Source organism: Mus musculus, chromosome 4, assembly GCF_000001635.26.
Source record: "Mus musculus strain C57BL/6J chromosome 4, GRCm38.p6 C57BL/6J".
Classification (NCBI taxonomy): Eukaryota; Metazoa; Chordata; class Mammalia; order Rodentia; family Muridae; genus Mus; species Mus musculus.
This window is the reverse complement of record NC_000070.6, coordinates 83,109,920-83,127,584: the sequence shown is the minus strand read 5'-3', so window position 1 is coordinate 83,127,584 and position 17,665 is coordinate 83,109,920.

The window sequence follows — 17,665 nt, the reverse complement described above, 5'->3', positions numbered from 1 at the left end:
TAGTAAAGTTTCTTTTATGAATGTGGGTGCCCTTGCATTTGGAGCATAGATGTTCAGAATTAAGAGTTCATCTTGTTAGATTTTTCCTTTGATGAGTATGAAGTGTCCTTCCTTATCTTTTTGATGACTTTTGGTTGAAAGTTGATTTTATTTGATATTAGAATGTCTATTCCAGCTTGTTTCTTGAGACCATTTGCTTGGAAAATTGTTTTCCAACCTTTTACTCTGAGGTAGTGTCTGTCTTTGTCACTGAGATGTGTTTCCTGTATGCAGCAAAATGCTGGGTCCTGGTTACATATCCAGTCTGTTAGTCTATGTCTTTTTTGGGGGGAACTGAGTCCAAGAGATATTAAGGAAAAGTGATTGCTAATTCCTGTTATTTTTGATGTTATTTTTATGTTTGTATGGCTAGCTTATTTTGGGTTTGTGGAAAGATTACTTTTTGCTTTTTCTAGGGTGTAGTTTCCCTCCTTGTGTTGGTGTTTTCCATCTATTATTCTTTGCAGGGCTGTATTTATGGAAAGATATTGTATAAATTTGGTTTTGTCATGAAATATCTTGGTTTCTTCATCTATGGTAATTGAGAGTTTTGCTGGATATAGTAGCCTGGATTGGCATCTGTGTTCTCTTAGGGTCTGTATGACATCTTCCCAGGATCTTCTAGCTTTCATAGTCTCTGGTGAGAAATCTGGTGTAATTCTGATAGGCCTGCCTTTAAGTGTTACTTGACCTTTTTCCCTTACTGCTTTTAATATTCTTTTTTTAAATACTTTTTATTAGGTATTTTCCTCATTTACTACTTTTAATATTCTTTGTTTTTTGCATTTAGTGTTTTGATTATTATGTGACAGGAGGAATTTCTTTTCTGGTCCAGTCTATTTGAAGTTCTGTAGGCTTCTTGTATGTTCATGGCATCTCTTTCTTTAGGTTAGAAAAGTTTTCTTCTATACTTTTGTTGAAGATATTTACTGGCCCTATTAGTTGGGAATCTTCATTCTCTTCTATACCTATTATCCTTAGGCTTGGTCTTCTCATTGTGTCCTGAATTTCCTGGATGTTTTGGGTTAGGAACATTTTGCTTTTTGCATTTTCTTTGACTGTTGTCAGTGTTTTCTAGGGTATCTTCTGCACCTGAGATTCTCTCTTCTAACTCTTTATTCTGTTGGTGATACTTGCATCTATGACTCCTGGTCTCTTTTCTAGGTTTTCTAACTCCAGGTTTATCTCCCTTTGTGATTTCTTTATTGTTTCTATTTCCAGTTTTAGTTTTGTGGATGGTTTTGTTCATTTCCTTCCTCTGTTTGATTGTGTTTTTCTGTAATTTTTAAGGGATTTTTGTGTTCCCTCATTAATGGCTTCTAGCTGTTTACCTATGTTCTCCAGTATTTCTTTAATGTGGTTATTTATGTCCTTCTTAAAGTTCTCTATCACCACCATGAGAAGTGGTTTTAGATCCAAATCTTGCTTTTCCCGTGTGATAATGTACCCAGGGCTTGCTATGGTGGGAGAATTGGGTTCTGATGATGCCAAGTAACCTTGGTTTCTGTTGCTTATGTTCTTACACTTGCCTCTTGCCCTCTGATTATCTTTAGTGCTACTTGCCCTCACTATATCTGACTGGAGCCTGTCCTTCTTGTGACCCTGCTTGTGACAGAACTCCTCAGAGTTCAGCTGTCTATGTGATCCTGTGATTCTGTGATCCTGTGATCCTGTGATCCTGAGATCCTGGGTGGGTCAGAACTCCTGGGAGTGAAGCTGCCTCTGGGACCCTGAGATCCCGGTGTGACCAAGTTCCTGTGATTCTGAGACCCTGTGCTCCTGTGGTTCTGGGTGTGTTAGAGCACCTGGTAGTGGAGCTTCTTCTGGGTGTTATCATTTAACAGGATTCTTAACAGTGCTGTGAGGTTAATAACAAAAGAACGGGGGATGAATAGTACACTTCAGTTAGTAAGTTCACTTCTTACTTATGGGTTAGAAATTCTTCTTACTGATGGGTTAGAAATTCTGTGTTTATTTCGTGTGGATATTAGCATTGAATAAGTATAAAATCCAGATAACAAAAATCATTTTTTTGAAAAAAAAAACTATTATTTTCATGCCAGCCATGTTTTTGATTATCTAAAAAAGAAGAATGGAATTTATAAGATGAAAATTGAGGCATCAATTTAAAATTTAACACATACACACACAGAGACAGGGGAAAGAGAGAGAGAGAGAACACAGGATAAGTAGGGGTTAATTTATCTGCCTACATTTCTCACCTCTGTTCAATGAGACAATCTAGCAACAATGAGCTCAGACAGCACATATTTGTCATCTAAATACCATTCCTTTTCCTGGGATGGGAATCAGAGTTCACTGGAGAAGTGATTTATTCCAGAGTTAGGAAATTACAGGATGAGCCTGGAGCATCTTGTCTCAGAACATAAACAAATTCAGGGAGGGAGAAAGGAGGCAGGAGGATGGAAGGGAGGAAGAGAAGGACACAGGAAGGAGGGAGATATAGGAACATTTTTTTTTTTTGAATTGCTGTGATAAGAATACTCCGACAAAAGCAGCCTATGGCAGAAGAGCATTATCCTGCTGCCCAGGGCAGCATGGCAGGGGAGCCTGGTTGCAGAGCCGAAGCTCAGATTGCCTTCTCACTCAGAATGTAGAGAATGATGAACACCCATCCCATTTACACAGTCTAGGGAACAGTGCCTAAGTCTTCCCATCTCCCTTAGTGCAATCAAGATAATCTCCAACAGGCTGCCTGCAGGCTCTTCTCTCAGGTGATTCTGTCAAGTGGATGACACTAACCTGTCATTGAGATAAGGGTCTGTGAATCCACACTGCTGTAAATAAAGAATTAAGGAAATAAACATAGGGAAGAAGGGACTCTTCAAAAGATAAAAATAACCCAATAAAGAAGAAACAAAGGTATCTAGAAAAGTCATTATTAGCGTACCATAGCAATGAGGGCTTCAAGCAAGTTCTACTAATGGATGCTTAAAGTTGGTGGGTTAAAGTTTGGGTATATCTCTGTGAAGTCCTCATCAGAGGATCACAGAGGGAAGAGAAGTAACTTTGTCATAGGAAAACCCAAACAGAGAGTACATTAGAGAAATTGAAGTTAACATCTGTAGTAAAGAAGGGGACATAGTGTTCCTCCTAGTGAGACTGTCTTGAATCTCATATTGCCATCACTGCCCAAAATATATAAAAGCCCATGTCCTGTAATGATGAGACATCAAGTAAATTCAAGTTAATGGACATTCTACAAATAAGACTCTTTATCAATGTCAGGGTCATTGGTGACAAATACTGAGGAATTGTCACAGAGATGTGAAAATTATCAAACAAGGAGTCCTGGGTTGGATTTTTGAATAGAAATAGGCTGTGAGTGGATGCACTGTTTAATTAATAGCAACATGCTAATATGAATTCGTTAGTTTTTCTTTTAATAATTCTACTGCACAAAATATTAATTAGCGCAGCTGGGTGGAGGGCTGTGGAAGGCAGCTGTTCCCCACCTCTCTGGGGACGTTCATGTTTTAGACCTACTCACAATTCAGAATAGCACACCAGTCAGCTACACAGCTCCACAGCAAACTGCCTGCACTCAACTCAAGTCTTGTTTATTTAGAAGTTATATAACTTTAAAAGTATAATAGGAGAGATGGCTCAGTGGTTAAGGACACTGAGTGCTCTTCCAGAGGACCCAGGTTCAAATCCCAGCACCCACATGGCAGCTCGCAACTGTTTGTAACTCCAAAATCTGACTGACACCCTCACACAGATATACATGCAAGCAAAGTACCAATGCACATAAAATAAAAGTAAATGATTTTTTAAAAAGGCATGATGACCTTCTGGTATCTTAAGTCCCACTCTACAAACTCTAAAGCAGGGTCACGGTGATATGAACCCCAAACTATGCAGAGCTGGAATGAGGATAAAATGGAATAATTTATATGAAGTCTAGAGAATAAAGCCTAAGGATGGTAAGCCTTCGGTGATTATTAGTTCATAAATGACTATCTACATTTTATAACAAAAATGTCATTCTACAATCTTCTTTGTAACTGTCTCTTCCACTTCTACATTGTGAATGTAATTTTTGGTAGCAAATGTATGTGCCATGTCACTTAGGAACATATGATATTTTGTTCTTTGGTATAACATAGATTATAGGAAGGTGGACACTTGCTGTAGCTGAGACTCCCTGTACTGAGAACAAAGTTAATACAAGGTAGGTGCTCAATAAACACTTACAGATGAAGGGAGAAGGAACATAATTGAAGTTACCTCCAATTTCTCACTACTGATATTTTTAGAAAAAAAAAAATGACTTTTAGGAAGTTTTGGAATTTGCATGAACAGTCATAAAGCCTGGCCATCCTTCAAAAACTGAAGCATAATTTCCATATAATATAGACATACTTTGCATCTAAGTACAACCATTTCTCATAAAAGAAAAATGTACCGTAGCTAAAGCAAAGGTGCATGGTTACATTTAAAATAATAACTTTAAAATGTCTCTCTCATGAAATTGTTTTCAAAGAGTGTTTACCACGAAGGTTTCTTTTAACAAAAATTGCTCAAATTATCTTGAAGTCCAGTGACACACATGTTTTGATTACACATACGAAATTCATTTAGTCAAAGAGACTCTGGGTAGGAAAACTGCAATTTCATAAGGAAAAAGGATCCCCATTACTGTAATGAGAGAGTAGTTCCCTAACGTTTAATCACATGCACGTTTAGCAAAGAGCACTGTATATTCTGTATACCAGCAACATCTGGTGGCTTTCTGGCTATGTCGCAGCAGCTTCTGTCTACTTTCAAAATACCGATCTGTACAGCTGCTTTCGAGACTTGGCGAGGTTAGAAGAATCTCGAATTGACTTGAAAGCTCCTCTTACTAGATTCCTGGAGGTAGGGTGGGAAATAGTAAGGAATGGAAAGCCAATACTGAATAGAAGCTGAGGCTGGGAGAGCCATTCATATACATGGGGTTATACAGGGGTTGAAGGAGGCTACAACACAGGCCCACAGAAACTCCTGACTAAAGTGCCGCTGCATGGAGGAATTGAGCAGCCCACAGTATTTCCACACAGCTGGCACGTCTAGACTCCTACTAAGACTGGCTTCTTCCACTGAGACTTTGAGTTTTAAGCAGAGTTTTTAAGTTTTAGATTGTGTGTTTGTTTTAAATCATTGAACTGAAATGTCAACTATATAGATGAAGACTATTTATTTATTTATTTATTTATTTTGAAGACTTTTTTTTTCTTTAAAATAGTTTTATTTCACTCCTTGTTTCTATCTGGTACCACCACCTGCTTGACACAACCAAGAAACATTGAGCAATACATGAGGTCGCTGCAAGAGGGAAAGCAGAACCTTCCTGACCCGTGGTTTCCCAGGGGTGTGGGAGGTGGGTGAACGGCAAGCTAGCTCCGTCTGAGAAGCCCCTGCCTTGTTTTTCTTTGTACAAACACTGTCACTTTTGCTCTTGGCCTCCTTGCATTCTCTTTTCAATTTAGACAGACATATCCCTGTAGTCTGCCCACTTAGCACCAGCTCTCATATCCCAACACTGAGGTGGGATCCTGGCTCCATTGGCAGTGACAGTTCACAAGATGTCCCAGGAGCTTCTCATGTGTCAACTACCCAAGAAATTGGCTTTAGGTCAGGCATTCACCCTGGACAGTGATGACAGCAAGTGAGTAGTGGGGCACTTGTTGTTCTGTTTCCTGGGGAGATGTGAAGGAACTTCTGTTCCTCGCAGATAGAGTGTGCTGAGAGACAGGAGATGGCTTCATCCAAGTATTGATGCAAGTGATGCATCAGTGGCTTTTCTTGTTGCTTCCATGACTTCTAGAACGTTGAAAAAGGTCTTCAATAGTATGTTCTTCCCAAATGTACCCTATAGCTGTGAGCTTGCTATAGGTCTCTTTCATCGCACATTTGTAGAGACTCTTCTGTGAAGTATCCAGCAAAGCCCACTCTTCCTGAGTGAAGGTCACATGCATGTCATCATAGGTCACTACATCCATGTCTGGAGTTCTGAGCTTGCCAAGATCCCTTCACATCACCAGCAGAGGCACTCAAACATATCACACAGAAACACAAAGGTTGGGTGACTTCAAGACTTTTTTTTTTAAAGGCAGAGTTTCTTGTATCTCAGGCTGATTTTGAATCTTGAAGTCACTGTTTAGCCAGGTATGACCTTGAACTTCTGAACTCTGTCTTTCTGTTTCCTATTTCCAAATGCTGGAATTGCTGGTTTTATGTTGTGCTGAAAGCCAGGACTTTATCTTTGTATGTGCTACATAAGAACTCAGCTTACTGAGCTACATCCCAGCCAGAGATGCCCAGCTTCTTAAGTTTTCCATTTACAACTCTTTTTGTGTGAAAAACATGTATGCAACTCTTGATATATATGTATATGTACGTGTATATATATATATATGTATGTAAAATGTATATATCATAAAACATATATGTGTGTGTATTTTATCCAGCTGTATTTTATCCTTTAACCCAAGCACTTAGGAGGCAGAAGTAAGTGGATCTCTATGAGTTTAAGGCCAACCTGGTCTATATACCAAGTTCTAGGCCAACCAGGGCTACACAGTGCGATTCTATCTCAATGAACAGACAAACAAACAAAACCAAAAAACACCCCTCAGACAACTTTATTTTTAAAAAAGCCTTTAACACATATACTTTTATTTATTAAAGTTGAAATCAGATTTGCATACTAAGAAGGTGGTGGGCTTGCTCATTTCTTTCATAGAGAATTAAGTTGTAGCTGAGTATTTATTTGATGTTATAGATCAGATAACATGCTCCACTTTTCTTGGCAATGATCAGTGTTCTCATGTTGTTACTGTCACTGCTGAGAATGCCACCTTATAAAGTATCAACGTAGAATGACAAACCTTTGTTTACAGCCGTTTCAGGAATTGTTGGAAATTCTGTCCTAATTCCCAGCCCAAACTCATTTAACAGTTTTTATTGCCGTTTTATCCATGTGCTTGCCACAGTGCATGTGTGGCATTGAGGTCATGGATAACTGCTGGGAGCTAGCTGATGCTCTCACTCTGCCATGTGGGTCCAGGCATTGAACTTGGCTTGTGAGGCCTGGGAGAGTTAGGGCCTTATCTGTAGAGCCAGCACTGTCTCAGCTCCACTTAATAATTTTTCTTTAAGTGAAACTCGAGTAATTCAGAAAGTAATCTTTTAAAATTGGCATCCCAGTTATAAAAATTATAAATTAAGTTTACTTTATTGTTTCTAAGTTTAACTTACACATATTGGTTTACTTATAAATTCAGCACAATGGCCTTTGATGTTCAGTTACTTAAAACGTAACAAATTCCCTCAAATAACTTTAAAGTTTTCTTCATTTGTGCTGATGTTACAGCCCATAAATTCATCTTAGGTTGAAAATATGGTCATTTGAAAATGCATAACCTACTGAACATTGCAGCTTAGCTGACTCTACAGTAAATGAAGAGACAATGCTTACATTGGTCTATCTTGGGAATACCAGAAGAATATTTTCCTATACATTGCCAGCTTAGGAAGCAACATTTAAAATTTAAAGTCTGGTTTCTACTTAGTGCACATCACTTTCTCAACATTATCACTGTAAAGTTGGAAAACCGGAAGTCAAATGACTTGAATTATTTGTTATATTTGTTTATTCTCTGCTCTCTGTCTCTCTGTCTCTCTGTCTCTGTCTGTCTGTCTGTCTGTCTGTCTGTCTGTCTGTCTGTCTGTCTGTTCTGTGTTGGGGACTGCATTGCAGCGGTTAGAGGTTAGAGTTCATGAAACAGGCAATAATTACTGCTGTGAACTCAGAACTGTAGTGGATATATTCAGAAGCCACTGGTGCCTGTCTTTTCCAACTCCTGGGTCTTACAATCTTCTGCCCTCTTTTTCAAGCCCAAGCCTTTGGGGAGGGGATGTGGCATAGCTGCTCCACTTATGGACGAGCACCCTACAGGTGCTTACTCTCTGTACTTTGATCAGTTATGAAGTTCTTCCTTAACCACAATCTACTGTTCAAAGAAACCTCTGTGATGGGGTCTGAGAGCTGCATCAGTCTATAGAGTTATGGATTTAGAGGACTCTGATCCTATGTCCATTTAGCAGATTTGGCAGAACAATAATAGTAGGTTTACCCCTGGCCACTACGAGACCCACAGCTATGGGTTCCTTGCTACCTTTGCAGTAGTAGGCATGCCTCTCCCCTCCCCCAGCCCCTGTGGACAGACCCACAAATCATTTGTGCCACTCTTGTAACCATGGGTGTGTCTCACCAGATGTCATTGTCGTTCACAGGGTTCACAGCTGGGCAGGTTAGTTGATTACTTTTCTCTGTGGCCATCCTGCATAGATGCTATGCTGAGAGCAGGCCAGGAGAGAAGAAGCTTGCCAGTATCAACTTGATTTTCTAATATCCTTTACCATAGTGTGTGTCTTCAGTGATAGGCCTGTATCCTCAAGTTCTGGTGAGAAACCAAGAGCAATGACGACAGCCAGTATTGTTTTGGGTTCTCCAGGACACCCCTGACCAACAACTTGTAGGTTGTTTTGTTCTTACTGGTCTAATTTTAATGTGGGCATACACATATGTATAATGTATTTATTTGTATACATAAAAAATATATAATATATAATGTGTGTGTATGTGTTTAGTGTATACAGATTAAAATTAGACCAGCCACAGAGCATTTGAATATGTGCAACAGGGGAAAGTGCTTCAGGAAGGGTAGGGCCAGTAGCAAAGGAACAGAGGGTAATGGGACGTGAATATGGTCAATAACTAATGATACACTTATTTGAAAGTATCAGTGAAACTCATTATTTTATATATTAATTAAAATGAATAAACAAAGAAAAAAGAGAGTATGTCATATGAAATACAGGATGACACAAAGAACATGTCACCCCTTTCATAGTTGACCTTCCCAATATAGAGCTAAGAGTAATAGTGAGTCTGTTGTTGGCCAAGTTAACATTTTTTCAGACCTTTGTACAAAAGGACCTGCCCTGGTGGCTACTCCACTCCCATCTTCCTCAAGATCTTGGTTAGTAGTGAAGTCTTTTAAATGTAAGAATTGCATAAGTTTACCTGTGTGCATGCAGATCTTTCAAATACGCTGATAGCAAACATCTCAATGAACCTGCAATTTAAAAAGAGGATGTATGTGAAGTGTGTGCGCACATACACACACACACATACATGCAGGTATCCACAGAGGCCAGAAGATGCCATTACAGTTGCGAGCTATACAATGCAGGTGCTGGGACCTGACCTCAGTCCTCTACAGGAGAGGAAAGTGCTCTCAACCACTGAATCATCTCTTCAGCTCTTGACCTTCAGCTGTAGACAGTTGAGTTTCACTTTGTTAGTACATTTTGTAGATTAACCTAAAGCTGTTGAGGTCATACATAAGAAATATATAATATATATTTATATATTATTGCTTATATTATTATATATTTATAATATTTATATATAAGTATATAAATATTATATGTTTATATATTATTTATATATAAATTGCTGACCCAATCAGCAATTTAAAAACAAACATACAAAAAACCAGCACTTTCAGTACTCTGTGGAGGATGACCTCAAATACAAGAACCTACTCTGCTTCTAGTCTGCCACATCCAGCAGGGAGCCTTTACTCTTGTTTGTGTTTTGCTGTTCTCCTTGAGACAAGGTCTTACTGTGTATCCTAGACTGACCTGGAATTTACTATGTATTCTAGGTTGGCCTCAAATTGCAATCCTCCTGCTTCAGCCTCTCAAGAACTGAGGTTACAACCATGGCTACCCTTGCATGAAACTGCTTGTATAACAGATTAAAATAGATGCATTTAGCTCATATTGATTCTAAGGAAAAAGCTATAAATATCAATGTAAGAGTCTGGACAGACTGGTAAAACAAAAGGAGTTTCACTTCCCAGATCTGTTGTCATTAAAAGACTATATATTTTTTTCAAATTTACTTAAAGTGTTATTTTATTTACTTATTTACTTATTTGTTTGTTTGTTTTGTGTGTATGGGTGCACACATGCCACAGTATGTGTGTAGAGGCGAGAAGACTTTCAGGAGTCACTTCTCTCTTTCTGTGATGTGGGTCCCAGGAATTAAATTATCATGCTTGGCAGCCAGCTCCTTTACTGGTGAGCAACATCCACATCCCATAAGCATACTTTTTAATACTGTAATAAGACAGTCGATTCTCTTAAGTCCTTGCCTTGCCCCTCCTCCAGGAATGAAGTGGGCGGTGGGAGAACACACAAGGACTTTTATTTGCTATACCGAAGAACAAGTAAAGAGAAGGCCAGCGGTGTCAAACAGGAAAGTAGCAAGGCTGAACTTTTGGTGACAGCTGGGTGCCAAACATGAGAAGTAACAAACATGAGAAGTACCAACAGAGAACAGTCTTCCAAAGCAGAAACCTATGGAGGGCAGGCCTCTGCAAGGCAAGAGTAAAAGGTTGGCCTGAGGTGGTAACAGGTCTCCCTCCTAGGTACCCATGGAGGAAGCCAGAAGGGATGGCAGCATTATTAGGGAGACCCTAAAAACAGCAGACATACTTCTGAATTGGGTTTTTTCCCCCCCCTCAGGCTCCAACACTCAGAGATGGGATGGTCTAGGCTGTGGGAGGGGTCTGCTCCATTCCTGGAATTTTCCCTCGTTGTGGCTTCAGGAGAGGAAGGGGAGTTAGGTCAGAGAATGGAATCATGAGAGAAAAGGGTCGGAGAGTCTTACATGGCGCACCTCCACAGTTGGTGTCCTGTGCCATATTCTTGACCACCTGTGCTTTATGCCCAGGGTGAACTTTCAAGGCTTACTTTGCAGTAGGCAAGTTTGTAGTATGTTTCTTTCTGAAACCTATATTTTCTATAAGATGATGAGTCTCCTGAGCTCAGTATCCCTCTCCTGGTGTGGGACCCTGGATGCAGGTATCCGTGTGACTCCTTTATGTTATGCCCATGGGTCTTGGAGAGCAAGCTGAGCTGAGGCTAACCTTGAAATAATTGTGCTGTGGGCAATGAGGGAAGCCTTCTGCCACAAAACCAAAATCCTAGGCCCACAAAACAAGAATAGCTGACTTATTGGACTTTTTAATTACAGAGAAAAGATATCTCTTAAAGGGAGGAAGACTAAATGTTATACTGAGCTGCTGAAGGAAGGTAGATAAACCTGCTTTTCAGAGATGTTTGGACACTGAGTATTGGCTTAGAGGCAGGAGTGGCATGCCGAGCTCTTCAGACTGCAGGGATCTGGTGCCAAGCAAAAGGTATCCATGTTCTCACAGCATCCCTCATGTCCCTATTGCAGAGGGCAACAAGTGTGCTCCGTGTCACCTGGCGATCCTGCAACCCCAGCTCATGTACTCCCGTGTGGATTAGCACACCTTCCTCTCACTCCATCTAAAGTCGCTCTCAATAACTTTGCAGAACCGTCATCAGTTGACACAGACCCTGCACCTCCATAAGAGAGCCCACACACTTTGCCTTTTAGAAATGCCATCTCTTGCCCTTTGACTCTTAACAGACCCACTACTATCCTGTAAATAAGAAACTCAGGCCAGAGGAGAGGTGTCCACCCGGAAGGGCTCTGCAGGAGCAGGTGGGGGAGCCATCTTGGGTCCCTGGTCCCTCAGAGACTAGACTGTGCAGGTGAGAGTGCTGGACTACAGAAGCTTCACAGCTTCTGAAACAGGCCCTGTTTCAGGCCTTCATCTTCAGCCAGGAGACAGGTCTGAATGCCAGATATCTGTGCACCTTCCCTGCAAGAGGAGAGCTTGCCTGCAGAGAGTACTCTGACCACTGGGACTCAGGAGAGAGCTAGACTCCCAGGTCTGCTGACAGAGACTAACAGAATCACAGGAGGAACAAGCTCCAACCAGAGACAACTATAACATCTAACTCCAGAGATTACCAGATGGCGAAAGGCAAATGTAAGAATCTTACTAACAGAAACCAAAACCACTCACCATCATCAGAACACAGCACTCCCACCTCAGCCAATCCTGGATACCCCAACACACCCGAAAAGCAAGACTCTGATTTAAAATCATATCTCATGATGCTGGTAGAGGACATCAAGAAGGGCTTTAATAACTCACTTAAAGAAATACAGGTGAACACTGCTAAAGAGGTAGAAGTCCTTAAAGAAATACAGGAAAACACAACCAAACAGTTAATGGAATTGAACAAAACCATCCAAGACCTAAAAGGGAAGTAGAAACAATAAAGAAAACCCAAAGTGAGGCAACGCTGAAGATAGAAACCCCAGGAAAGAAATCTGGAGCCACAGATTCGAGCATCAGCAACAGAATACAAGAGATGGAAGAGACTCTCAGGTGCGGAAGATCTGATAGAACATGGGCACAACAATCAAAGAAAATGCAAAATGCAAAAAGATCCTAACTCAAAACATCCAGGACATCCAGGACATCCAGGACACAATGAGAAGACGAAACCTATGGATAATAAGAGTAGATGAGAATGAAGATTTTCAACTTAAAGGGCCAGCAAATGTCTTCAACAAAATTATAGAAGAAAACTTCCCAAACATAAAGAAAGAGATGCCCATGAACATACAAGAAGCCTACAAAACTCCAAATAGACTGGACCAGAAAAGAAATTCCTCCTGACACATAATAATCAGAACAACAAATGCACTAAATAAAGATAAAATATTAAAAGCAGTAAGGGAAAAAGGTCAAGTAACATATAAAGGCAGGCCTATCAGAATTACACCAGATTTCTCACCAGAGACTATGAAAGCCAGAAAAGCCTGGACAGATGTTATACAGACCCTAAGAGAACACAAATGCCAGCCCAGGCTACTATACCCAGCCAAACTTTCAATTACCATAGATGGAGAAACCAAAGTATTCCATGACAAAACCAAATTCACACATTATCTTTCCACAAATCCAGCCCTTCAAAGGATAATAACAGAAAAAAACCAATACAAGGATGGAAACCACGTCCTAGAAAAAGCAAGAAAGTAATCCTTCAACAAACCTAAAAGAAGACAGCCGCAAGAACAGAATCCCAACTTTAACAACAAAAATAACAGGAAGCAACAATTACTTTTCTTTAATTTCTCTTAACATCAATGGACTCAATTCCCCAGTAAAAAGACATAGACTAATAGACTGGCTACACAAACAGGACCCAACATTTTGCTGCTTACAGGAAACCCACCTCAGGGAAAAAGACAGACACTATCTTAGAGTGAAAGGCTGGAAAACAATTTTCCAAGCAAATGGTCTGAAGAAACAAGCTGGAGTAGCCATTCTAATATCTAGTAAAATTGACTTCCAACCCAAAGTTATCAAAAAAGACAAGGAGGGGCACTTCATACTCATCAAAGGTAAAATCTTCCAAGAAGAACTCTCAATTCTGAATATCTATGCTCCAAATGCAAGGGCAGCCACATTCATTAAAGAAACTTTACTAAAGCTCAAAGCACACATTGCACTTCACACAATAATAGTGGGAGATTTCAACACCCCACTCTCACCATTGGACAGATCCTGGAAACAGAAACTAAACAGGAACACAGTGAAACTAACAGAAGTTATGAAACAAATGGACTTAATTGATATCGACAGAACATTTTATCCTAAAACAAAAGAATATACCTTCATCTCAGCACCATATGGTACTTCCTCCAAAATTGACCATATAATTGGTCACAAAACAGGCCTCAACAGATACAAAAATATTGAAATTATCCCATGCATCCTATCTGATCACCATGGACTAAGACTGATCTTCAATAACAACATAAATAATAGAAAGCCAACATTCGCCAACATTCACGTGGAAACTGAACAGCACTCTACTCAATGATTCCTTGGTCAAGGATGAAATAAAGAAAGAAACTAAAGACTTTTTAGAGTTTAATGAAAATGAAACCACAATATACCCAAACTTATGGGACAAAAGGAAGGTAGTCCTAAGAGGAAAACTCATAACCCTGAGTGCCTCCAAAAAGAATCTAGAGAGAGCACACATTAGCAGCCTGACAGCACACCTAGAAGCTCTAGAACTAAAGGAAGCAAATTCACCCAAGAGGAGTAGAAGGCAGGAAATAATCAAACTCAGGGCTGAAATCAACCAAGTGGAAACAAGAAGAACTATTCAAAGAATCAACCAAACCAGGAGCTGGTTCTTTGAGAAAATCAACAATATAGATAAACCCTTAGCCAGACTAACTAGTGGACACAGGGACAGTATCCTAATTAACCAAATCAAAAATGAAAAAGGAGACATACAAGAAAAGAACCTGAGGAAATCCAAAACATCATCAGATCCTTCTACAAAAGGCTATACTTAACAAAACTAGAAAACCTGGTTGAAATGGACAACTCCCTAGAATGATACCAGGTACTAAAGTTAAATCAGGATCAGATTAACGATCTAAACAGTCCAATTTCCCACAAAGAAATAGAAGCATTCGTTAATAGTCTCCCAACCAAAAAAATCCCAGTACCAGATGGCTTAGTGCAGACATCTATCAGACCTTCAAAGAAGACCTAATTCCAACTCTTCTCAAACTATTCCACAAAATAGACACAGAAGGTTTCTACCCAATTCATTCTATGAAGCCACAATTACTCTGATACCTAAACCACACAAAGATCCAACAAAGAAAGAGAACTTCAGAACAATTTTCCTTATGAATATCAATGCAAACCAGTAGCCAACATCAAACTAAATGGAGAGAAACTCGAAGCAATTCCACTAAAATCAGGGGCTAGACAAGGCTGTCCACTTTCTCCCTACCTATTCAATACAGTGCTTGAAGTCCTAGCCAGAGCAATTTGAAAACAAAAGGAGATCAAGGGGATACAAATTGGAAAGGAAGAAGTCAAAATTTCACTATTTGCAGATGATATGATAGTATATAAAAGTGACCCCAAAAATTCCACCAGAGAACTCCTAAACCTGATAAACAGCTTCAGTGCAGTAACTTGATATAAAATTAACTCATGCAAATGATAAATGGACTGAGAAAGAAATTAGGGAAACAACACCCTTCACAATAGTCACAAATAATACAAAATACCTTGGTGTGAATCTAACTAAGGAAGTGAAAGATCTGTATGATAAGAACTTCAAGTCTCTGAAGAAAGAAATTGAAGAAGATCTCAGAAGATGGAAAGATCTCCCATGCTCATAGATTGGCAGGTTTCATATAGTAAAAATAGCTATCCTGCTGAAAGCAATCTACAGATTCAATGCAATCCCCATCAAAATTCCAACTCAATTCTTCAACGAGAAAGGGCAATTTGCAAATTCATCTGGAAAAATAAAAAAACCTAGGATAAAAAAAACTATTCTCAACAATAAAAGAACCTCTGGTAGAATCACCATGCCTGACATTAAGCTGTACTACAGAGCAATTGTGATAGAAACTGCATGGTACTGGTACAATGACAGACAGGTAGATCAATGGAATAGAACTGAAGACCCAGAAATGAATCCACACAGCTATAGTCACTTGATCTTTGACAAGGGAGCTAAAACCATCCAGTGGAAAAAAGACAGCAAGTAATGGTGCTGTCACAACTGGTGGTTATCATATAGAAGAAGGAGAATTGATCCATTCTTATCTTCTTGTACAAAGCTCAAGTCTAAGTGGATCAAAGACCTCCACATAAGACCAGAGACACTGGAATTAATAGAAGAGAAAGTGGGGAAAATCCTCAAAGATATGAGCACAGGGGAAAAATTCCTAAACAGAACAGCAATGGCTTGTGCTGTAAGATCAAGAATTGACAAATGGGACCTCATAAAATTGCAAAGCTTCTGTAAGGCAAAAGACACCGTCAATATGACAAAAAGGCCACCAACAGATTGGGAAAGGATTTTTACCAATCCTAAATCTGATAGGGGACTAATATCCAATATATTCAAAGAGCTCAAGAAACTGGACTCCAGAAATTCAAATAACCCCAGAAGCTGGAAAGAACCCAGATGCCCCTCAACAGAGGAATGGATACAGAAAATGTGGTACATTTACACAATGGAGTACTACTCAGCTATTAAAAAGAATGAATTTATGACATTCCTAGCCAAATGGATGGACCTGGAGGGCATCATCCTGAGTGAGGTAACACAAGCACAAAGGAACTCACACAATATGTACTCACTGATAAGTGGATACTAGCCCAAAACTTAGGATACCCAAGATATAAGATACAATTTGCTAAACACATGAAACTCAAGAAGAATGAAGACTGAAATGTGGACACTATGCCCCTCATTAGAATTGGGAACAAAACACCCATGGAAGGAGTTACAGAGACAAAGTTTGGAGCTGTGATGAAAGGATGGACCATCTAGAGACTGCCATATCCAGGGATCCACCCCATAATCAGCTTCCAAACTCTGACACCATTGCATACACTAGCAAGATTTTGCTGAAAGAACCCAGATATAGCTGTCTCTTGTGAGACTATGCCAGAGCCTAGCAAACACAGAAGTGGATACTCACAGTCAGCTAGTGGATGGATCACAGGGCTCCCAACGGAGGAGCTAGAGAAAGTACCCAAGGAGCTAAAGGGATCTGCAACCCTATAGGTGGAACAACATTCTGAACTAACCAGTACCCCGGAGCTCTTGACTCTAGCTGCATATGTATCAAAAGATGGCCTAGTCGGCCATCACTGGAAAGAGAGGCCCATTGGACACGCAAACTTTATATGCCCCAGTACAAGGGAACGCCAGGGCCAAAAAATGGGAATGGGTGGGTAGGGAAGTGTGTGGGGGGGAGGGTATGGGGGACTTTTGGGATAGCATTGGAAATGTAGTTGAGGAAAATATGTAATAAAAAATGGGGTTCAGAGCTAAACAGAATTCTCAACTGAGAAATACCGAATAGCTGAGAAACGCCTGAAAAATTGTTCAGCATCCTTAATCATCAGGGAAATGCAAATCAAAACCCTGAGATTCCACCTCACACCAGTCAGAATGGCTAATATCAAAAATTCAGGTGACAACAAATGCTGGCGAGGATGTGGAGAGAGAGAAACACTCCTCCATTGCTGGTGGGATTGTAAGCTTGTACAACCACTTTGGAAGTCAGTCTGGAGGTTCCTCAGAAAATTGGACATAATACTACTGGAAGATCCAGCAATACCTCTCCTGTGCTTATAACCAGAAGAAGTTCCAACTAGTAATAAGAACACATGCTCCACTCTGTTCATAGCAGCCTTATTTATAATAGCCAGAATCTGGAAAGAACCCAGATGTCCCTCAACAGAAGAATGGATACAGAAAATGTGGTACATTTACACAATGGAGTACTACTCAGCTATTAAAAACAATGGATTTATGAAATTCTTGGATAAATGGATGGATCTGGAGGATATCATCCTTTGTGAAGTAACCCAATCACAAAAGAAGTCATTAGATATGCACTCACTGATAAGTGGATATTAGCCCAGAAACAAAGAACACCCAAGATACAATTTGCAAAACACAAGAAAATCAAGAAGAGGGAAGACCAATTGGTGGATACTTCATTCCTCCTTAGAAGAGGGAATAAAATACCCATGAAAGGAGTTACAGAGATAAAGTTTGGAACTAAGATGAAAGGATGAACTATCCAGAGACT